The sequence below is a fragment of the Castor canadensis genome, chromosome 10 (genome assembly GCF_047511655.1).
Source record: "Castor canadensis chromosome 10, mCasCan1.hap1v2, whole genome shotgun sequence".
NCBI classification, from domain to species: Eukaryota; Metazoa; Chordata; class Mammalia; order Rodentia; family Castoridae; genus Castor; species Castor canadensis.
In genome coordinates this window covers 87,861,871-87,881,310 of record NC_133395.1, presented here as the reverse complement: position 1 = coordinate 87,881,310, position 19,440 = coordinate 87,861,871, and the positions used below count along the sequence as shown (strand labels likewise).

Sequence of the window (19,440 nt, the reverse complement as noted above, 5' to 3'; positions counted from 1 at the left end):
CCACGGGGGCAAGCGGTCCCTTCCGTCGTGCCCAAGCCCATGTGACCCCGAAGGCCAGGTGGCCCCGGTCCTTGAGCTGACTGAGGAGTGCTTTGAGACCCGGAGGGTGGCACAGGCGACTGGGCGCCAGCGGCGGCCCTCCCTCCCTTTGAGCGGGACGGGGAGCTGCCGCTGGCATCCGGAGCTCTGGCGGCCTGCGCCCTCTGTCCCTGTGACCGCAGGCTCTGCCGTGGGAGGCGGGATCCCACGTAGAGGTCGCGCGCTGGCTGCCCTGTCTTGGGTTGAGCGACGGAGCGCGACGTGGAGCAGCACCCGACTGAGGCTCCCTGCTTCTCTGTCCCCTGGCGTCTTGCCCTGGACCCAGTGCACCACCTTGTGGCGAGCCCAGGTGTGGCGCGTCCCGCTGTGGGGCCCGCTGGGGTGCAGGACCCACTTTCTCATGGCTTCCGCACGTCCCTCCCCGCCCGCCTGGAGGGCAGTTGGGGAGCGGTCCCCAACGTGGCCTGGGACCAACCTCGCTGGTGACCCGTGTCGCGGGCGCGCGCCCCAGGAGAGTGTGGGGAGGGGAGAGGATTCGGGGACGTAGCTGTGAGGATTCGGTGTGCGTGGGTCTGGCGGGTGGCCCGGACGGGGTCGGGGTCGTGGTCACGGTGGGTCGTTGTGGTGGTGGTGGTGGTGGTGGTGCTGGGGGTGGTGGTGGTGGTGGGGGGGTGGTGGCGAAGTCCCCGAAGACAAAAGGAGCAGCGAGGGAGGGAGGAGCAAAAGCCTACAGCACCCGGTATTCCCAGGCGGTCTCCCATCCAAGTACTAACCAGGCCCGACCCTGCTTAGCTTCCGAGATCAGACGAGATCGGGCGCGTTCAGGGTGGTATGGCCGTAGACGCTAGCCGCCGCCTCCGGGAGCCCCAAGAGCCTGCCGAGGGCCCCGGCGTGCGTCTCCACGCTGCTCTCCTGGCACGGCTGGGAGTCCGGGTGGGGGCTGGCAGCCCGGGGCCAGCGGCCAGAGGCCCCGCGCGCCTGCTCGGGCAGCCGGTCTCGCCCAGGTGGCCGCTGGGTGGCTTTCTTCCCGAGGTGTCCTGCTGCCAGGACGAGGGTCAAGTTTTCTCGGGGGAAAATTTCTCAGTGCTCTCGGGCGCTTGTTCTTCTGGGAATGTCCACTGCTGTGGCCAAGGCGGGGGACGCACAGCTCGGGCCAGGGCAAGCAGCCGCCCTCCTCCGTCGCCTCCTGGAGCCGTATCCTTGGGTGGGTGCGTGGCTCCCAGCGGAGGTCTCGGGGACCCTTCCGGTCCTCTTCGTCCGGAAAGCGCCACTGCCCCTCCAGCCCATCAGGAAAACGGCAGCCGCGCCCTTCGCCGACCCGCTCCGCCCTCCTCCACACTCAGGGCCTGGGGCTGCGGGGCTGAATCGTGAGGCTTTCCAGCCCAGGACTTCACCTCTGGCCCCTTTCACACCCGGGATCTTGGGAAGAAGAAACAAAACCAAACACAGCCAAAGCCATCTCCTCCGACCCGGGGCCCCTCCACATCCCTTCCGATCCCGGGTTCCTGCCGGCCTCCCGGGGCGTTTCTCCCAGGCAGGCCTTCGCGGCCACTACACGGGGCTGAGCACTCGAGTCCTCGGGCGTCACGGGGCCCGCGGCCACGCCAAGCACGCACGACTCCCGGGTCTCGTCTGCTCCTGGGTGCCCTGGGCCTCTTCCCTGTGCCGCTGCTGGGTCTTGTGCCCCTGCTTGGCCTCCTTCAGACCCGGCCCCGTGCTACGCGGCCACGTGCTACAGGATCGTGCCAGCAGAACTGGCCCTGGCTGAGCCCCGTACCCACCCTCCTGCCATCCCTGGCCCTGCTAGCAAATGGCAGAGATCCTCTGGCCTCCGAGCCCAGACAAAAATCCTGATGCAGTTGGCCGAGGGGCCGCAAACCAAGGCTTCGCTTGTTCCCGCTCAGGCCCCAGCCATACCCTCTTGTCCTTCGGCTGCTCGTGTGTGGGGTGGGGGAGAGGAGGGTGCGTCCCCGTGCGTGCGTGCGTGGTCTGGGTGTCTCTGCGTGGTGTGTGTGTGTGTGTGTGTGTGTGTTAGATGCCGTGCCTGGTGTAGGTGGGGAAGAGCAAGCCCTCACGCACAGAGCCCCATCACACACTGGGGCCGGGCCGAGGGGGTCAATCTGCTCGGCCTGATTGCGTTGGGCATACATTGCAGAAGGTGGGTTTTCCAAGGCGGAGCAGAGGGTCCCGGCACCTGAGGTTGTCCACGGGGAGAATGTCTGTTCCACGGGGGCAAGCGGTCCCTTCCGTCGTGCCCAAGCCCATGTGACCCCGAAGGCCAGGTGGCCCCGGTCCTTGAGCTGACTGAGGAGTGCTTTGAGACCCGGAGGGTGGCACAGGCGACTGGGCGCCAGCGGCGGCCCTCCCTCCCTTTGAGCGGGACGGGGAGCTGCCGCTGGCATCCGGAGCTCTGGCGGCCTGCGCCCTCTGTCCCTGTGACCGCAGGCTCTGCCGTGGGAGGCGGGATCCCACGTAGAGGTCGCGCGCTGGCTGCCCTGTCTTGGGTTGAGCGACGGAGCGCGACGTGGAGCAGCACCCGACTGAGGCTCCCTGCTTCTCTGTCCCCTGGCGTCTTGCCCTGGACCCAGTGCACCACCTTGTGGCGAGCCCAGGTGTGGCGCGTCCCGCTGTGGGGCCCGCTGGGGTGCAGGACCCACTTTCTCATGGCTTCCGCACGTCCCTCCCCGCCCGCCTGGAGGGCAGTTGGGGAGCGGTCCCCAACGTGGCCTGGGACCAACCTCGCTGGTGACCCGTGTCGCGGGCGCGCGCCCCAGGAGAGTGTGGGGAGGGGAGAGGATTCGGGGACGTAGCTGTGAGGATTCGGTGTGCGTGGGTCTGGCGGGTGGCCCGGACGGGGTCGGGGTCGTGGTCACGGTGGGTCGTTGTGGTGGTGGTGGTGGTGGTGGTGCTGGGGGTGGTGGTGGTGGTGGGGGGGGTGGTGGCGAAGTCCCCGAAGACAAAAGGAGCAGCGAGGGAGGGAGGAGCAAAAGCCTACAGCACCCGGTATTCCCAGGCGGTCTCCCATCCAAGTACTAACCAGGCCCGACCCTGCTTAGCTTCCGAGATCAGACGAGATCAGGCTCGTTCAGGGTGGTATGGCCGTAGACGCTAGCCGCCGCCTCCGGGAGCCCCAAGAGCCTGCCGAGGGCCCCGGCGTGCGTCTCCACGCTGCTCTCCTGGCACGGCTGGGAGTCCGGGTGGGGGCTGGCAGCCCGGGGCCAGCGGCCAGAGGCCCCGCGCGCCTGCTCGGGCAGCCGGTCTCGCCCAGGTGGCCGCTGGGTGGCTTTCTTCCCGAGGTGTCCTGCTGCCAGGACGAGGGTCAAGTTTTCTCGGGGGAAAATTTCTCAGTGCTCTCGGGCGCTTGTTCTTCTGGGAATGTCCACTGCTGTGGCCAAGGCGGGGGACGCACAGCTCGGGCCAGGGCAAGCAGCCGCCCTCCTCCGTCGCCTCCTGGAGCCGTATCCTTGGGTGGGTGCGTGGCTCCCAGCGGAGGTCTCGGGGACCCTTCCGGTCCTCTTCGTCCGGAAAGCGCCACTGCCCCTCCAGCCCATCAGGAAAACGGCAGCCGCGCCCTTCGCCGACCCGCTCCGCCCTCCTCCACACTCAGGGCCTGGGGCTGCGGGGCTGAATCGTGAGGCTTTCCAGCCCAGGACTTCACCTCTGGCCCCTTTCACACCCGGGATCTTGGGAAGAAGAAACAAAACCAAACACAGCCAAAGCCATCTCCTCCGACCCGGGGCCCCTCCACATCCCTTCCGATCCCGGGTTCCTGCCGGCCTCCCGGGGCGTTTCTCCCAGGCAGGCCTTCGCGGCCACTACACGGGGCTGAGCACTCGAGTCCTCGGGCGTCACGGGGCCCGCGGCCACGCCAAGCACGCACGACTCCCGGGTCTCGTCTGCTCCTGGGTGCCCTGGGCCTCTTCCCTGTGCCGCTGCTGGGTCTTGTGCCCCTGCTTGGCCTCCTTCAGACCCGGCCCCGTGCTACGCGGCCACGTGCTACAGGATCGTGCCAGCAGAACTGGCCCTGGCTGAGCCCCGTACCCACCCTCCTGCCATCCCTGGCCCTGCTAGCAAATGGCAGAGATCCTCTGGCCTCCGAGCCCAGACAAAAATCCTGATGCAGTTGGCCGAGGGGCCGCAAACCAAGGCTTCGCTTGTTCCCGCTCAGGCCCCAGCCATACCCTCTTGTCCTTCGGCTGCTCGTGTGTGGGGTGGGGGAGAGGAGGGTGCGTCCCCGTGCGTGCGTGCGTGGTCTGGGTGTCTCTGCGTGGTGTGTGTGTGTGTGTGTGTGTGTGTTAGATGCCGTGCCTGGTGTAGGTGGGGAAGAGCAAGCCCTCACGCACAGAGCCCCATCACACACTGGGGCCGGGCCGAGGGGGTCAATCTGCTCGGCCTGATTGCGTTGGGCATACATTGCAGAAGGTGGGTTTTCCAAGGCGGAGCAGAGGGTCCCGGCACCTGAGGTTGTCCACGGGGAGAATGTCTGTTCCACGGGGGCAAGCGGTCCCTTCCGTCGTGCCCAAGCCCATGTGACCCCGAAGGCCAGGTGGCCCCGGTCCTTGAGCTGACTGAGGAGTGCTTTGAGACCCGGAGGGTGGCACAGGCGACTGGGCGCCAGCGGCGGCCCTCCCTCCCTTTGAGCGGGACGGGGAGCTGCCGCTGGCATCCGGAGCTCTGGCGGCCTGCGCCCTCTGTCCCTGTGACCGCAGGCTCTGCCGTGGGAGGCGGGATCCCACGTAGAGGTCGCGCGCTGGCTGCCCTGTCTTGGGTTGAGCGACGGAGCGCGACGTGGAGCAGCACCCGACTGAGGCTCCCTGCTTCTCTGTCCCCTGGCGTCTTGCCCTGGACCCAGTGCACCACCTTGTGGCGAGCCCAGGTGTGGCGCGTCCCGCTGTGGGGCCCGCTGGGGTGCAGGACCCACTTTCTCATGGCTTCCGCACGTCCCTCCCCGCCCGCCTGGAGGGCAGTTGGGGAGCGGTCCCCAACGTGGCCTGGGACCAACCTCGCTGGTGACCCGTGTCGCGGGCGCGCGCCCCAGGAGAGTGTGGGGAGGGGAGAGGATTCGGGGACGTAGCTGTGAGGATTCGGTGTGCGTGGGTCTGGCGGGTGGCCCGGACGGGGTCGGGGTCGTGGTCACGGTGGGTCGTTGTGGTGGTGGTGGTGGTGGTGGTGCTGGGGGTGGTGGTGGTGGTGGGGGGGGTGGTGGCGAAGTCCCCGAAGACAAAAGGAGCAGCGAGGGAGGGAGGAGCAAAAGCCTACAGCACCCGGTATTCCCAGGCGGTCTCCCATCCAAGTACTAACCAGGCCCGACCCTGCTTAGCTTCCGAGATCAGACGAGATCGGGCGCGTTCAGGGTGGTATGGCCGTAGACGCTAGCCGCCGCCTCCGGGAGCCCCAAGAGCCTGCCGAGGGCCCCGGCGTGCGTCTCCACGCTGCTCTCCTGGCACGGCTGGGAGTCCGGGTGGGGGCTGGCAGCCCGGGGCCAGCGGCCAGAGGCCCCGCGCGCCTGCTCGGGCAGCCGGTCTCGCCCAGGTGGCCGCTGGGTGGCTTTCTTCCCGAGGTGTCCTGCTGCCAGGACGAGGGTCAAGTTTTCTCGGGGGAAAATTTCTCAGTGCTCTCGGGCGCTTGTTCTTCTGGGAATGTCCACTGCTGTGGCCAAGGCGGGGGACGCACAGCTCGGGCCAGGGCAAGCAGCCGCCCTCCTCCGTCGCCTCCTGGAGCCGTATCCTTGGGTGGGTGCGTGGCTCCCAGCGGAGGTCTCGGGGACCCTTCCGGTCCTCTTCGTCCGGAAAGCGCCACTGCCCCTCCAGCCCATCAGGAAAACGGCAGCCGCGCCCTTCGCCGACCCGCTCCGCCCTCCTCCACACTCAGGGCCTGGGGCTGCGGGGCTGAATCGTGAGGCTTTCCAGCCCAGGACTTCACCTCTGGCCCCTTTCACACCCGGGATCTTGGGAAGAAGAAACAAAACCAAACACAGCCAAAGCCATCTCCTCCGACCCGGGGCCCCTCCACATCCCTTCCGATCCCGGGTTCCTGCCGGCCTCCCGGGGCGTTTCTCCCAGGCAGGCCTTCGCGGCCACTACACGGGGCTGAGCACTCGAGTCCTCGGGCGTCACGGGGCCCGCGGCCACGCCAAGCACGCACGACTCCCGGGTCTCGTCTGCTCCTGGGTGCCCTGGGCCTCTTCCCTGTGCCGCTGCTGGGTCTTGTGCCCCTGCTTGGCCTCCTTCAGACCCGGCCCCGTGCTACGCGGCCACGTGCTACAGGATCGTGCCAGCAGAACTGGCCCTGGCTGAGCCCCGTACCCACCCTCCTGCCATCCCTGGCCCTGCTAGCAAATGGCAGAGATCCTCTGGCCTCCGAGCCCAGACAAAAATCCTGATGCAGTTGGCCGAGGGGCCGCAAACCAAGGCTTCGCTTGTTCCCGCTCAGGCCCCAGCCATACCCTCTTGTCCTTCGGCTGCTCGTGTGTGGGGTGGGGGAGAGGAGGGTGCGTCCCCGTGCGTGCGTGCGTGGTCTGGGTGTCTCTGCGTGGTGTGTGTGTGTGTGTGTGTGTGTGTGTTAGATGCCGTGCCTGGTGTAGGTGGGGAAGAGCAAGCCCTCACGCACAGAGCCCCATCACACACTGGGGCCGGGCCGAGGGGGTCAATCTGCTCGGCCTGATTGCGTTGGGCATACATTGCAGAAGGTGGGTTTTCCAAGGCGGAGCAGAGGGTCCCGGCACCTGAGGTTGTCCACGGGGAGAATGTCTGTTCCACGGGGGCAAGCGGTCCCTTCCGTCGTGCCCAAGCCCATGTGACCCCGAAGGCCAGGTGGCCCCGGTCCTTGAGCTGACTGAGGAGTGCTTTGAGACCCGGAGGGTGGCACAGGCGACTGGGCGCCAGCGGCGGCCCTCCCTCCCTTTGAGCGGGACGGGGAGCTGCCGCTGGCATCCGGAGCTCTGGCGGCCTGCGCCCTCTGTCCCTGTGACCGCAGGCTCTGCCGTGGGAGGCGGGATCCCACGTAGAGGTCGCGCGCTGGCTGCCCTGTCTTGGGTTGAGCGACGGAGCGCGACGTGGAGCAGCACCCGACTGAGGCTCCCTGCTTCTCTGTCCCCTGGCGTCTTGCCCTGGACCCAGTGCACCACCTTGTGGCGAGCCCAGGTGTGGCGCGTCCCGCTGTGGGGCCCGCTGGGGTGCAGGACCCACTTTCTCATGGCTTCCGCACGTCCCTCCCCGCCCGCCTGGAGGGCAGTTGGGGAGCGGTCCCCAACGTGGCCTGGGACCAACCTCGCTGGTGACCCGTGTCGCGGGCGCGCGCCCCAGGAGAGTGTGGGGAGGGGAGAGGATTCGGGGACGTAGCTGTGAGGATTCGGTGTGCGTGGGTCTGGCGGGTGGCCCGGACGGGGTCGGGGTCGTGGTCACGGTGGGTCGTTGTGGTGGTGGTGGTGGTGGTGGTGCTGGGGGTGGTGGTGGTGGTGGTGGGGGGGTGGTGGCGAAGTCCCCGAAGACAAAAGGAGCAGCGAGGGAGGGAGGAGCAAAAGCCTACAGCACCCGGTATTCCCAGGCGGTCTCCCATCCAAGTACTAACCAGGCCCGACCCTGCTTAGCTTCCGAGATCAGACGAGATCGGGCGCGTTCAGGGTGGTATGGCCGTAGACGCTAGCCGCCGCCTCCGGGAGCCCCAAGAGCCTGCCGAGGGCCCCGGCGTGCGTCTCCACGCTGCTCTCCTGGCACGGCTGGGAGTCCGGGTGGGGGCTGGCAGCCCGGGGCCAGCGGCCAGAGGCCCCGCGCGCCTGCTCGGGCAGCCGGTCTCGCCCAGGTGGCCGCTGGGTGGCTTTCTTCCCGAGGTGTCCTGCTGCCAGGACGAGGGTCAAGTTTTCTCGGGGGAAAATTTCTCAGTGCTCTCGGGCGCTTGTTCTTCTGGGAATGTCCACTGCTGTGGCCAAGGCGGGGGACGCACAGCTCGGGCCAGGGCAAGCAGCCGCCCTCCTCCGTCGCCTCCTGGAGCCGTATCCTTGGGTGGGTGCGTGGCTCCCAGCGGAGGTCTCGGGGACCCTTCCGGTCCTCTTCGTCCGGAAAGCGCCACTGCCCCTCCAGCCCATCAGGAAAACGGCAGCCGCGCCCTTCGCCGACCCGCTCCGCCCTCCTCCACACTCAGGGCCTGGGGCTGCGGGGCTGAATCGTGAGGCTTTCCAGCCCAGGACTTCACCTCTGGCCCCTTTCACACCCGGGATCTTGGGAAGAAGAAACAAAACCAAACACAGCCAAAGCCATCTCCTCCGACCCGGGGCCCCTCCACATCCCTTCCGATCCCGGGTTCCTGCCGGCCTCCCGGGGCGTTTCTCCCAGGCAGGCCTTCGCGGCCACTACACGGGGCTGAGCACTCGAGTCCTCGGGCGTCACGGGGCCCGCGGCCACGCCAAGCACGCACGACTCCCGGGTCTCGTCTGCTCCTGGGTGCCCTGGGCCTCTTCCCTGTGCCGCTGCTGGGTCTTGTGCCCCTGCTTGGCCTCCTTCAGACCCGGCCCCGTGCTACGCGGCCACGTGCTACAGGATCGTGCCAGCAGAACTGGCCCTGGCTGAGCCCCGTACCCACCCTCCTGCCATCCCTGGCCCTGCTAGCAAATGGCAGAGATCCTCTGGCCTCCGAGCCCAGACAAAAATCCTGATGCAGTTGGCCGAGGGGCCGCAAACCAAGGCTTCGCTTGTTCCCGCTCAGGCCCCAGCCATACCCTCTTGTCCTTCGGCTGCTCGTGTGTGGGGTGGGGGAGAGGAGGGTGCGTCCCCGTGCGTGCGTGCGTGGTCTGGGTGTCTCTGCGTGGTGTGTGTGTGTGTGTGTGTGTGTGTTAGATGCCGTGCCTGGTGTAGGTGGGGAAGAGCAAGCCCTCACGCACAGAGCCCCATCACACACTGGGGCCGGGCCGAGGGGGTCAATCTGCTCGGCCTGATTGCGTTGGGCATACATTGCAGAAGGTGGGTTTTCCAAGGCGGAGCAGAGGGTCCCGGCACCTGAGGTTGTCCACGGGGAGAATGTCTGTTCCACGGGGGCAAGCGGTCCCTTCCGTCGTGCCCAAGCCCATGTGACCCCGAAGGCCAGGTGGCCCCGGTCCTTGAGCTGACTGAGGAGTGCTTTGAGACCCGGAGGGTGGCACAGGCGACTGGGCGCCAGCGGCGGCCCTCCCTCCCTTTGAGCGGGACGGGGAGCTGCCGCTGGCATCCGGAGCTCTGGCGGCCTGCGCCCTCTGTCCCTGTGACCGCAGGCTCTGCCGTGGGAGGCGGGATCCCACGTAGAGGTCGCGCGCTGGCTGCCCTGTCTTGGGTTGAGCGACGGAGCGCGACGTGGAGCAGCACCCGACTGAGGCTCCCTGCTTCTCTGTCCCCTGGCGTCTTGCCCTGGACCCAGTGCACCACCTTGTGGCGAGCCCAGGTGTGGCGCGTCCCGCTGTGGGGCCCGCTGGGGTGCAGGACCCACTTTCTCATGGCTTCCGCACGTCCCTCCCCGCCCGCCTGGAGGGCAGTTGGGGAGCGGTCCCCAACGTGGCCTGGGACCAACCTCGCTGGTGACCCGTGTCGCGGGCGCGCGCCCCAGGAGAGTGTGGGGAGGGGAGAGGATTCGGGGACGTAGCTGTGAGGATTCGGTGTGCGTGGGTCTGGCGGGTGGCCCGGACGGGGTCGGGGTCGTGGTCACGGTGGGTCGTTGTGGTGGTGGTGGTGGTGGTGGTGCTGGGGGTGGTGGTGGTGGTGGGGGGGGTGGTGGCGAAGTCCCCGAAGACAAAAGGAGCAGCGAGGGAGGGAGGAGCAAAAGCCTACAGCACCCGGTATTCCCAGGCGGTCTCCCATCCAAGTACTAACCAGGCCCGACCCTGCTTAGCTTCCGAGATCAGACGAGATCGGGCGCGTTCAGGGTGGTATGGCCGTAGACGCTAGCCGCCGCCTCCGGGAGCCCCAAGAGCCTGCCGAGGGCCCCGGCGTGCGTCTCCACGCTGCTCTCCTGGCACGGCTGGGAGTCCGGGTGGGGGCTGGCAGCCCGGGGCCAGCGGCCAGAGGCCCCGCGCGCCTGCTCGGGCAGCCGGTCTCGCCCAGGTGGCCGCTGGGTGGCTTTCTTCCCGAGGTGTCCTGCTGCCAGGACGAGGGTCAAGTTTTCTCGGGGGAAAATTTCTCAGTGCTCTCGGGCGCTTGTTCTTCTGGGAATGTCCACTGCTGTGGCCAAGGCGGGGGACGCACAGCTCGGGCCAGGGCAAGCAGCCGCCCTCCTCCGTCGCCTCCTGGAGCCGTATCCTTGGGTGGGTGCGTGGCTCCCAGCGGAGGTCTCGGGGACCCTTCCGGTCCTCTTCGTCCGGAAAGCGCCACTGCCCCTCCAGCCCATCAGGAAAACGGCAGCCGCGCCCTTCGCCGACCCGCTCCGCCCTCCTCCACACTCAGGGCCTGGGGCTGCGGGGCTGAATCGTGAGGCTTTCCAGCCCAGGACTTCACCTCTGGCCCCTTTCACACCCGGGATCTTGGGAAGAAGAAACAAAACCAAACACAGCCAAAGCCATCTCCTCCGACCCGGGGCCCCTCCACATCCCTTCCGATCCCGGGTTCCTGCCGGCCTCCCGGGGCGTTTCTCCCAGGCAGGCCTTCGCGGCCACTACACGGGGCTGAGCACTCGAGTCCTCGGGCGTCACGGGGCCCGCGGCCACGCCAAGCACGCACGACTCCCGGGTCTCGTCTGCTCCTGGGTGCCCTGGGCCTCTTCCCTGTGCCGCTGCTGGGTCTTGTGCCCCTGCTTGGCCTCCTTCAGACCCGGCCCCGTGCTACGCGGCCACGTGCTACAGGATCGTGCCAGCAGAACTGGCCCTGGCTGAGCCCCGTACCCACCCTCCTGCCATCCCTGGCCCTGCTAGCAAATGGCAGAGATCCTCTGGCCTCCGAGCCCAGACAAAAATCCTGATGCAGTTGGCCGAGGGGCCGCAAACCAAGGCTTCGCTTGTTCCCGCTCAGGCCCCAGCCATACCCTCTTGTCCTTCGGCTGCTCGTGTGTGGGGTGGGGGAGAGGAGGGTGCGTCCCCGTGCGTGCGTGCGTGGTCTGGGTGTCTCTGCGTGGTGTGTGTGTGTGTGTGTGTGTGTGTTAGATGCCGTGCCTGGTGTAGGTGGGGAAGAGCAAGCCCTCACGCACAGAGCCCCATCACACACTGGGGCCGGGCCGAGGGGGTCAATCTGCTCGGCCTGATTGCGTTGGGCATACATTGCAGAAGGTGGGTTTTCCAAGGCGGAGCAGAGGGTCCCGGCACCTGAGGTTGTCCACGGGGAGAATGTCTGTTCCACGGGGGCAAGCGGTCCCTTCCGTCGTGCCCAAGCCCATGTGACCCCGAAGGCCAGGTGGCCCCGGTCCTTGAGCTGACTGAGGAGTGCTTTGAGACCCGGAGGGTGGCACAGGCGACTGGGCGCCAGCGGCGGCCCTCCCTCCCTTTGAGCGGGACGGGGAGCTGCCGCTGGCATCCGGAGCTCTGGCGGCCTGCGCCCTCTGTCCCTGTGACCGCAGGCTCTGCCGTGGGAGGCGGGATCCCACGTAGAGGTCGCGCGCTGGCTGCCCTGTCTTGGGTTGAGCGACGGAGCGCGACGTGGAGCAGCACCCGACTGAGGCTCCCTGCTTCTCTGTCCCCTGGCGTCTTGCCCTGGACCCAGTGCACCACCTTGTGGCGAGCCCAGGTGTGGCGCGTCCCGCTGTGGGGCCCGCTGGGGTGCAGGACCCACTTTCTCATGGCTTCCGCACGTCCCTCCCCGCCCGCCTGGAGGGCAGTTGGGGAGCGGTCCCCAACGTGGCCTGGGACCAACCTCGCTGGTGACCCGTGTCGCGGGCGCGCGCCCCAGGAGAGTGTGGGGAGGGGAGAGGATTCGGGGACGTAGCTGTGAGGATTCGGTGTGCGTGGGTCTGGCGGGTGGCCCGGACGGGGTCGGGGTCGTGGTCACGGTGGGTCGTTGTGGTGGTGGTGGTGGTGGTGGTGCTGGGGGTGGTGGTGGTGGTGGGGGGGGTGGTGGCGAAGTCCCCGAAGACAAAAGGAGCAGCGAGGGAGGGAGGAGCAAAAGCCTACAGCACCCGGTATTCCCAGGCGGTCTCCCATCCAAGTACTAACCAGGCCCGACCCTGCTTAGCTTCCGAGATCAGACGAGATCGGGCGCGTTCAGGGTGGTATGGCCGTAGACGCTAGCCGCCGCCTCCGGGAGCCCCAAGAGCCTGCCGAGGGCCCCGGCGTGCGTCTCCACGCTGCTCTCCTGGCACGGCTGGGAGTCCGGGTGGGGGCTGGCAGCCCGGGGCCAGCGGCCAGAGGCCCCGCGCGCCTGCTCGGGCAGCCGGTCTCGCCCAGGTGGCCGCTGGGTGGCTTTCTTCCCGAGGTGTCCTGCTGCCAGGACGAGGGTCAAGTTTTCTCGGGGGAAAATTTCTCAGTGCTCTCGGGCGCTTGTTCTTCTGGGAATGTCCACTGCTGTGGCCAAGGCGGGGGACGCACAGCTCGGGCCAGGGCAAGCAGCCGCCCTCCTCCGTCGCCTCCTGGAGCCGTATCCTTGGGTGGGTGCGTGGCTCCCAGCGGAGGTCTCGGGGACCCTTCCGGTCCTCTTCGTCCGGAAAGCGCCACTGCCCCTCCAGCCCATCAGGAAAACGGCAGCCGCGCCCTTCGCCGACCCGCTCCGCCCTCCTCCACACTCAGGGCCTGGGGCTGCGGGGCTGAATCGTGAGGCTTTCCAGCCCAGGACTTCACCTCTGGCCCCTTTCACACCCGGGATCTTGGGAAGAAGAAACAAAACCAAACACAGCCAAAGCCATCTCCTCCGACCCGGGGCCCCTCCACATCCCTTCCGATCCCGGGTTCCTGCTGGCCTCCCGGGGCGTTTCTCCCAGGCAGGCCTTCGCGGCCACTACACGGGGCTGAGCACTCGAGTCCTCGGGCGTCACGGGGCCCGCGGCCACGCCAAGCACGCACGACTCCCGGGTCTCGTCTGCTCCTGGGTGCCCTGGGCCTCTTCCCTGTGCCGCTGCTGGGTCTTGTGCCCCTGCTTGGCCTCCTTCAGACCCGGCCCCGTGCTACGCGGCCACGTGCTACAGGATCGTGCCAGCAGAACTGGCCCTGGCTGAGCCCCGTACCCACCCTCCTGCCATCACTGGCCCTGCTAGCAAATGGCAGAGATCCTCTGGCCTCCGAGCCCAGACAAAAATCCTGATGCAGTTGGCCGAGGGGCCGCAAACCAAGGCTTCGCTTGTTCCCGCTCAGGCCCCAGCCATACCCTCTTGTCCTTCGGCTGCTCGTGTGTGGGGTGGGGGAGAGGAGGGTGCGTCCCCGTGCGTGCGTGCGTGGTCTGGGTGTCTCTGCGTGGTGTGTGTGTGTGTGTGTGTGTGTGTTAGATGCCGTGCCTGGTGTAGGTGGGGAAGAGCAAGCCCTCACGCACAGAGCCCCATCACACACTGGGGCCGGGCCGAGGGGGTCAATCTGCTCGGCCTGATTGCGTTGGGCATACATTGCAGAAGGTGGGTTTTCCAAGGCGGAGCAGAGGGTCCCGGCACCTGAGGTTGTCCACGGGGAGAATGTCTGTTCCACGGGGGCAAGCGGTCCCTTCCGTCGTGCCCAAGCCCATGTGACCCCGAAGGCCAGGTGGCCCCGGTCCTTGAGCTGACTGAGGAGTGCTTTGAGACCCGGAGGGTGGCACAGGCGACTGGGCGCCAGCGGCGGCAATCCCTCCCTTTGAGCGGGACGGGGAGCTGCCGCTGGCATCCGGAGCTCTGGCGGCCTGCGCCCTCTGTCCCTGTGACCGCAGGCTCTGCCGTGGGAGGCGGGATCCCACGTAGAGGTCGCGCGCTGGCTGCCCTGTCTTGGGTTGAGCGACGGAGCGCGACGTGGAGCAGCACCCGACTGAGGCTCCCTGCTTCTCTGTCCCCTGGCGTCTTGCCCTGGACCCAGTGCACCACATTGTGGCGAGCCCAGGTGTGGCGCGTCCCGCTGTGGGGCCCGCTGGGGTGCAGGACCCACTTTCTCATGGCTTCCGCACGTCCCTCCCCGCCCGCCTGGAGGGCAGTTGGGGAGCGGTCCCCAACGTGGCCTGGGACCAACCTCGCTGGTGACCCGTGTCGCGGGCGCGCGCCCCAGGAGAGTGTGGGGAGGGGAGAGGATTCGGGGACGTAGCTGTGAGGATTCGGTGTGCGTGGGTCTGGCGGGTGGCCCGGACGGGGTCGGGGTCGTGGTCACGGTGGGTCGTTGTGGTGGTGGTGGTGGTGGTGGTGCTGGGGGTGGTGGTGGTGGGGGGGGGGGTGGTGGCGAAGTCCCCGAAGACAAAAGGAGCAGCGAGGGAGGGAGGAGCAAAAGCCTACAGCACCCGGTATTCCCAGGCGGTCTCCCATCCAAGTACTAACCAGGCCCGACCCTGCTTAGCTTCCGAGATCAGACGAGATCGGGCGCGTTCAGGGTGGTATGGCCGTAGACGCTAGCCGCCACCTCCGGGAGCCCCAAGAGCCTGCCGAGGTCCCCGGCGTGCGTCTCCACGCTGCTCTCCTGGCACGGCTGGGAGTCCGGGTGGGGGCTGGCAGCCCGGTGCCAGCGGCCAGAGGCCCCGCGCGCCTGCTCGGGCAGCCGGTCTCGCCCAGGTGGCCGCTGGGTGGCTTTCTTCCCGAGGTGTCCTGCTGCCAGGACGAGGGTCAAGTTTTCTCGGGGGAAAATTTCTCAGTGCTCTCGGGCGCTTGTTCTTCTGGGAATGTCCACTGCTGTGGCCAAGGCGGGGGACGCACAGCTCGGGCCAGGGCAAGCAGCCGCCCTCCTCCGTCGCCTCCTGGAGCCGTATCCTTGGGTGGGTGCGTGGCTCCCAGCGGAGGTCTCGGGGACCCTTCCGGTCCTCTTCGTCCGGAAAGCGCCACTGCCCCTCCAGCCCATCAGGAAAACGGCAGCCGCGCCCTTCGCCGACCCGCTCCGCCCTCCTCCACACTCAGGGCCTGGGGCTGCGGGGCTGAATCGTGAGGCTTTCCAGCCCAGGACTTCACCTCTGGCCCCTTTCACACCCGGGATCTTGGGAAGAAGAAACAAAACCAAACACAGCCAAAGCCATCTCCTCCGACCCGGGGCCCCTCCACATCCCTTCCGATCCCGGGTTCCTGCCGGCCTCCCGGGGCGTTTCTCCCAGGCAGGCCTTCGCGGCCACTACACGGGGCTGAGCACTCGAGTCCTCGGGCGTCACGGGGCCCGCGGCCACGCCAAGCACGCACGACTCCCGGGTCTCGTCTGCTCCTGGGTGCCCTGGGCCTCTTCCCTGTGCCGCTGCTGGGTCTTGTGCCCCTGCTTGGCCTCCTTCAGACCCGGCCCCGTGCTACGCGGCCACGTGCTACAGGATCGTGCCAGCAGAACTGGCCCTGGCTGAGCCCCGTACCCACCCTCCTGCCATCCCTGGCCCTGCTAGCAAATGGCAGAGATCCTCTGGCCTCCGAGCCCAGACAAAAATCCTGATGCAGTTGGCCGAGGGGCCGCAAACCAAGGCTTCGCTTGTTCCCGCTCAGGCCCCAGCCATACCCTCTTGTCCTTCGGCTGCTCGTGTGTGGGGTGGGGGAGAGGAGGGTGCGTCCCCGTGCGTGCGTGCGTGGTCTGGGTGTCTCTGCGTGGTGTGTGTGTGTGTGTGTGTGTGTGTGTTAGATGCCGTGCCTGGTGTAGGTGGGGAAGAGCAAGCCCTCACGCACAGAGCCCCATCACACACTGGGGCCGGGCCGAGGGGGTCAATCTGCTCGGCCTGATTGCGTTGGGCATACATTGCAGAAGGTGGGTTTTCCAAGGCGGAGCAGAGGGTCCCGGCACCTGAGGTTGTCCACGGGGAGAATGTCTGTTCCACGGGGGCAAGCGGTCCCTTCCGTCGTGCCCAAGCCCATGTGACCCCGAAGGCCAGGTGGCCCCGGTCCTTGAGCTGACTGAGGAGTGCTTTGAGACCCGGAGGGTGGCACAGGCGACTGGGCGCCAGCGGCGGCCCTCCCTCCCTTTGAGCGGGACGGGGAGCTGCCGCTGGCATCCGGAGCTCTGGCGGCCTGCGCCCTCTGTCCCTGTGACCGCAGGCTCTGCCGTGGGAGGCGGGATCCCACGTAGAGGTCGCGCGCTGGCTGCCCTGTCTTGGGTTGAGCGACAGAGCGCGACGTGGAGCAGCACCCGACTGAGGCTCCCTGCTTCTCTGTCCCCTGGCGTCTTGCCCTGGACCCAGTGCACCACCTTGTGGCGAGCCCAGGTGTGGCGCGTCCCGCTGTGGGGCCCGCTGGGGTGCAGGACCCACTTTCTCATGGCTTCCGCACGTCCCTCCCCGCCCGCCTGGAGGGCAGTTGGGGAGCGGTCCCCAACGTGGCCTGGGACCAAACTCGCTGGTGACCCGTGTCGCGGGCGCGCGCCCCAGGAGAGTGTGGGGAGGGGAGAGGATTCGGGGACGTAGCTGTGAGGATTCGGTGTGCGTGGGTCTGGCGGGTGGCCCGGACGGGGTCGGGGTCGTGGTCACGGTGGGTCGTTGTGGTGGTGGTGGTGGTGGTGGTGCTGGGGGTGGTGGTGGTGGTGGGGGGGGTGGTGGCGAAGTCCCCGAAGACAAAAGGAGCAGCGAGGGAGGGAGGAGCAAAAGCCTACAGCACCTGGTATTCCCAGGCGGTCTCCCATCCAAGTACTAACCAGGCCCGACCCTGCTTAGCTTCCGAGATCAGACGAGATTGGGCGCGTTCAGGGTGGTATGGCCGTAGACGCTAGCCGCCGCCTCCGGGAGCCCCAAGAGCCTGCCGAGGGCCCCGGCGTGCGTCTCCACGCTGCTCTCCTGGCACGGCTGGGAGTCCGGGTGGGGGCTGGCAGCCCGGGACCAGCGGCCAGAGGCCCCGCGCGCCTGCTCGGGCAGCCGGTCTCGCCCAGGTGGCCGCTGGGTGGCTTTCTTCCCGAGGTGTCCTGCTGCCAGGACGAGGGTCAAGTTTTCTCGGGGGAAAATTTCTCAGTGCTCTCGGGCGCTTGTTCTTCTGGGAATGTCCACTGCTGTGGCCAAGGCGGGGGACGCACAGCTCGGGCCAGGGCAAGCAGCCACCCTCCTCCGTCGCCTCCTGGAGCCGTATCCTTGGGTGGGTGCGTGGCTCCCAGCGGAGGTCTCGGGGACCCTTCCGGTCCTCTTCGTCCGGAAAGCGCCACTGCCCCTCCAGCCCATCAGGAAAACGGCAGCCGCGCCCTTCGCCGACCCGCTCCGCCCTCCTCCACACTCAGGGCCTGGGGCTGCGGGGCTGAATCGTGAGGCTTTCCAGCCCAGGACTTCACCTCTGGCCCCTTTCACACCCGGGATCTTGGGAAGAAGAAACAAAACCAAACACAGCCAAAGCCATCTCCTCCGACCCGGGGCCCCTCCACATCCCTTCCGATCCCGGGTTCCTGCCGGCCTCCCGGGGCGTTTCTCCCAGGCAGGCCTTCGCGGCCACTACACGGGGCTGAGCACTCGAGTCCTCGGGCGTCACGGGGCCCGCGGCCACGCCAAGCACGCACGACTCCCGGGTCTCGTCTGCTCCTGGGTGCCCTGGGCCTCTTCCCTGTGCCGCTGCTGGGTCTTGTGCCCCTGCTTGGCCTCCTTCAGACCCGGCCCCGTGCTACGCGGCCACGTGCTACAGGATCGTGCCAGCAGAACTGGCCCTGGCTGAGCCCCGTACCCACCCTCCTGCCATCCCTGGCCCTGCTAGCAAATGGCAGAGATCCTCTGGCCTCCGAGCCCAGACAAAAATCCTGATGCAGTTGGCCGAGGGGCCGCAAACCAAGGCTTCGCTTGTTCCCGCTCAGGCCCCAGCCATACCCTCTTGTCCTTCGGCTGCTCGTGTGTGGGGTGGGGGAGAGGAGGGTGCGTCCCCGTGCGTGCGTGCGTGGTCTGGGTGTCTCTGCGTGGTGTGTGTGTGTGTGTGTGTGTGTGTGTTAGATGCCGTGCCTGGTGTAGGTGGGGAAGAGCAAGCCCTCACGCACAGAGCCCCATCACACACTGGGGCCGGGCCGAGGGGGTCAATCTGCTCGGCCTGATTGCGTTGGGCATACATTGCAGAAGGTGGGTTTTCCAAGGCGGAGCAGAGGGTCCCGGCACCTGAGGTTGTCCACGGGGAGAATGTCTGTTCCACGGGGGCAAGCGGTCCCTTCCGTCGTGCCCAAGCCCATGTGACCCCGAAGGCCAGGTGGCCCCGGTCCTTGAGCTGACTGAGGAGTGCTTTGAGACCCGGAGGGTGGCACAGGCGACTGGGCGCCAGCGGCGGCCCTCCCTCCCTTTGAGCGGGACGGGGAGCTGCCGCTGGCATCCGGAGCTCTGGCGGCCTGCGCCCTCTGTCCCTGTGACCGCAGGCTCTGCCGTGGGAGGCGGGATCCCACGTAGAGGTCGCGCGCTGGCTGCCCTGTCTTGGGTTGAGCGACGGAGCGCGACGTGGAGCAGCACCCGACTGAGGCTCCCTGCTTCTCTGTCCCCTGGCGTCTTGCCCTGGACCCAGTGCACCACCTTGTGGCGAGCCCAGGTGTGGCGCGTCCCGCTGTGGGGCCCGCTGGGGTGCAGGACCCACTTTCTCATGGCTTCCGCACGTCCCTCCCCGCCCGCCTGGAGGGCAGTTGGGGAGCGGTCCCCAACGTGGCCTGGGACCAACCTCGCTGGTGACCCGTGTCGCGGGCGCGCGCCCCAGGAGAGTGTGGGGAGGGGAGAGGATTCGGGGACGTAGCTGTGAGGATTCGGTGTGCGTGGGTCTGGCGGGTGGCCCGGACGGGGTCGGGGTCGTGGTCACGGTGGGTCGTTGTGGTGGTGGTGGTGGTGGTGCTGGGGGTGGTGGTGGTGGTGGGGGGGTGGTGGCGAAGTCCCCGAAGACAAAAGGAGCAGCGAGGGAGGGAGGAGCAAAAGCCTACAGCACCTGGTATTCCCAGGCGGTCTCCCATCCAAGTACTAACCAGGCCCGACCCTGCTTAGCTTCCGAGATCAGACGAGATCGGGCGCGTTCAGGGTGGTATGGCCGTAGACGCTAGCCGCCGCTTCCGGGAGCCCCAAGAGCCTGCCGAGGGCCCCGGCGTGCGTCTCCACGCTGCTCTCCTGGCACGGCTGGGAGTCCGGGTGGGGGCTGGCAGCCCGGGGCCAGCGGCCAGAGGCCCCGCGCGCCTGCTCGGGCAGCCGGTCTCGCCCAGGTGGCCGCTGGGTGGCTTTCTTCCCGAGGTGTCCTGCTGCCAGGACGAGGGTCAAGTTTTCTCGGGGGAAAATTTCTCAGTGCTCTCGGGCGCTTGTTCTTCTGGGAATGTCCACTGCTGTGGCCAAGGCGGGGGACGCACAGCTCGGGCCAGGGCAAGCAGCCGCCCTCCTCCGTCGCCTCCTGGAGCCGTATCCTTGGGTGGGTGCGTGGCTCCCAGCGGAGGTCTCGGGGACCCTTCCGGTCCTCTTCGTCCGGAAAGCGCCACTGCCCCTCCAGCCC

General features: G+C 67.9%; 9 non-coding genes across 9 annotated transcripts; all 9 read right to left on the bottom strand.

The window, feature by feature from the left end:
• Nucleotides 1-763: 763 nt before the first annotated feature.
• LOC141411682 (5S ribosomal RNA) lies at nt 764-882 on the bottom strand. Its single transcript, XR_012436522.1, has one exon. It is a non-coding gene; the product is annotated as a 5S ribosomal RNA (ribosomal RNA).
• A 2,145-nt stretch (nt 883-3,027) lies between these two features.
• LOC141412883 (5S ribosomal RNA) lies at nt 3,028-3,146 on the bottom strand. The gene has a single exon (XR_012437725.1). It is a non-coding gene; the product is annotated as a 5S ribosomal RNA (ribosomal RNA).
• Nucleotides 3,147-5,291: 2,145 nt separating this feature from the next.
• LOC141411681 (5S ribosomal RNA) lies at nt 5,292-5,410 on the bottom strand. Its single transcript, XR_012436521.1, has one exon. It is a non-coding gene; the product is annotated as a 5S ribosomal RNA (ribosomal RNA).
• A 2,149-nt stretch (nt 5,411-7,559) lies between these two features.
• On the bottom strand, nt 7,560-7,678 carry LOC141411680 (5S ribosomal RNA). The gene has a single exon (XR_012436520.1). It is a non-coding gene; the product is annotated as a 5S ribosomal RNA (ribosomal RNA).
• A 2,145-nt stretch (nt 7,679-9,823) lies between these two features.
• LOC141411679 (5S ribosomal RNA) lies at nt 9,824-9,942 on the bottom strand. The gene has a single exon (XR_012436519.1). It is a non-coding gene; the product is annotated as a 5S ribosomal RNA (ribosomal RNA).
• A 2,145-nt stretch (nt 9,943-12,087) lies between these two features.
• On the bottom strand, nt 12,088-12,206 carry LOC141411678 (5S ribosomal RNA). Its single transcript, XR_012436518.1, has one exon. It is a non-coding gene; the product is annotated as a 5S ribosomal RNA (ribosomal RNA).
• A 2,145-nt stretch (nt 12,207-14,351) lies between these two features.
• LOC141411677 (5S ribosomal RNA) lies at nt 14,352-14,470 on the bottom strand. Its single transcript, XR_012436517.1, has one exon. It is a non-coding gene; the product is annotated as a 5S ribosomal RNA (ribosomal RNA).
• Nucleotides 14,471-16,617: 2,147 nt separating this feature from the next.
• On the bottom strand, nt 16,618-16,736 carry LOC141412712 (5S ribosomal RNA). Its single transcript, XR_012437554.1, has one exon. It is a non-coding gene; the product is annotated as a 5S ribosomal RNA (ribosomal RNA).
• Nucleotides 16,737-18,879: 2,143 nt separating this feature from the next.
• Nucleotides 18,880-18,998, bottom strand: LOC141412893 (5S ribosomal RNA). The gene has a single exon (XR_012437735.1). It is a non-coding gene; the product is annotated as a 5S ribosomal RNA (ribosomal RNA).
• Nucleotides 18,999-19,440: the final 442 nt, after the last annotated feature.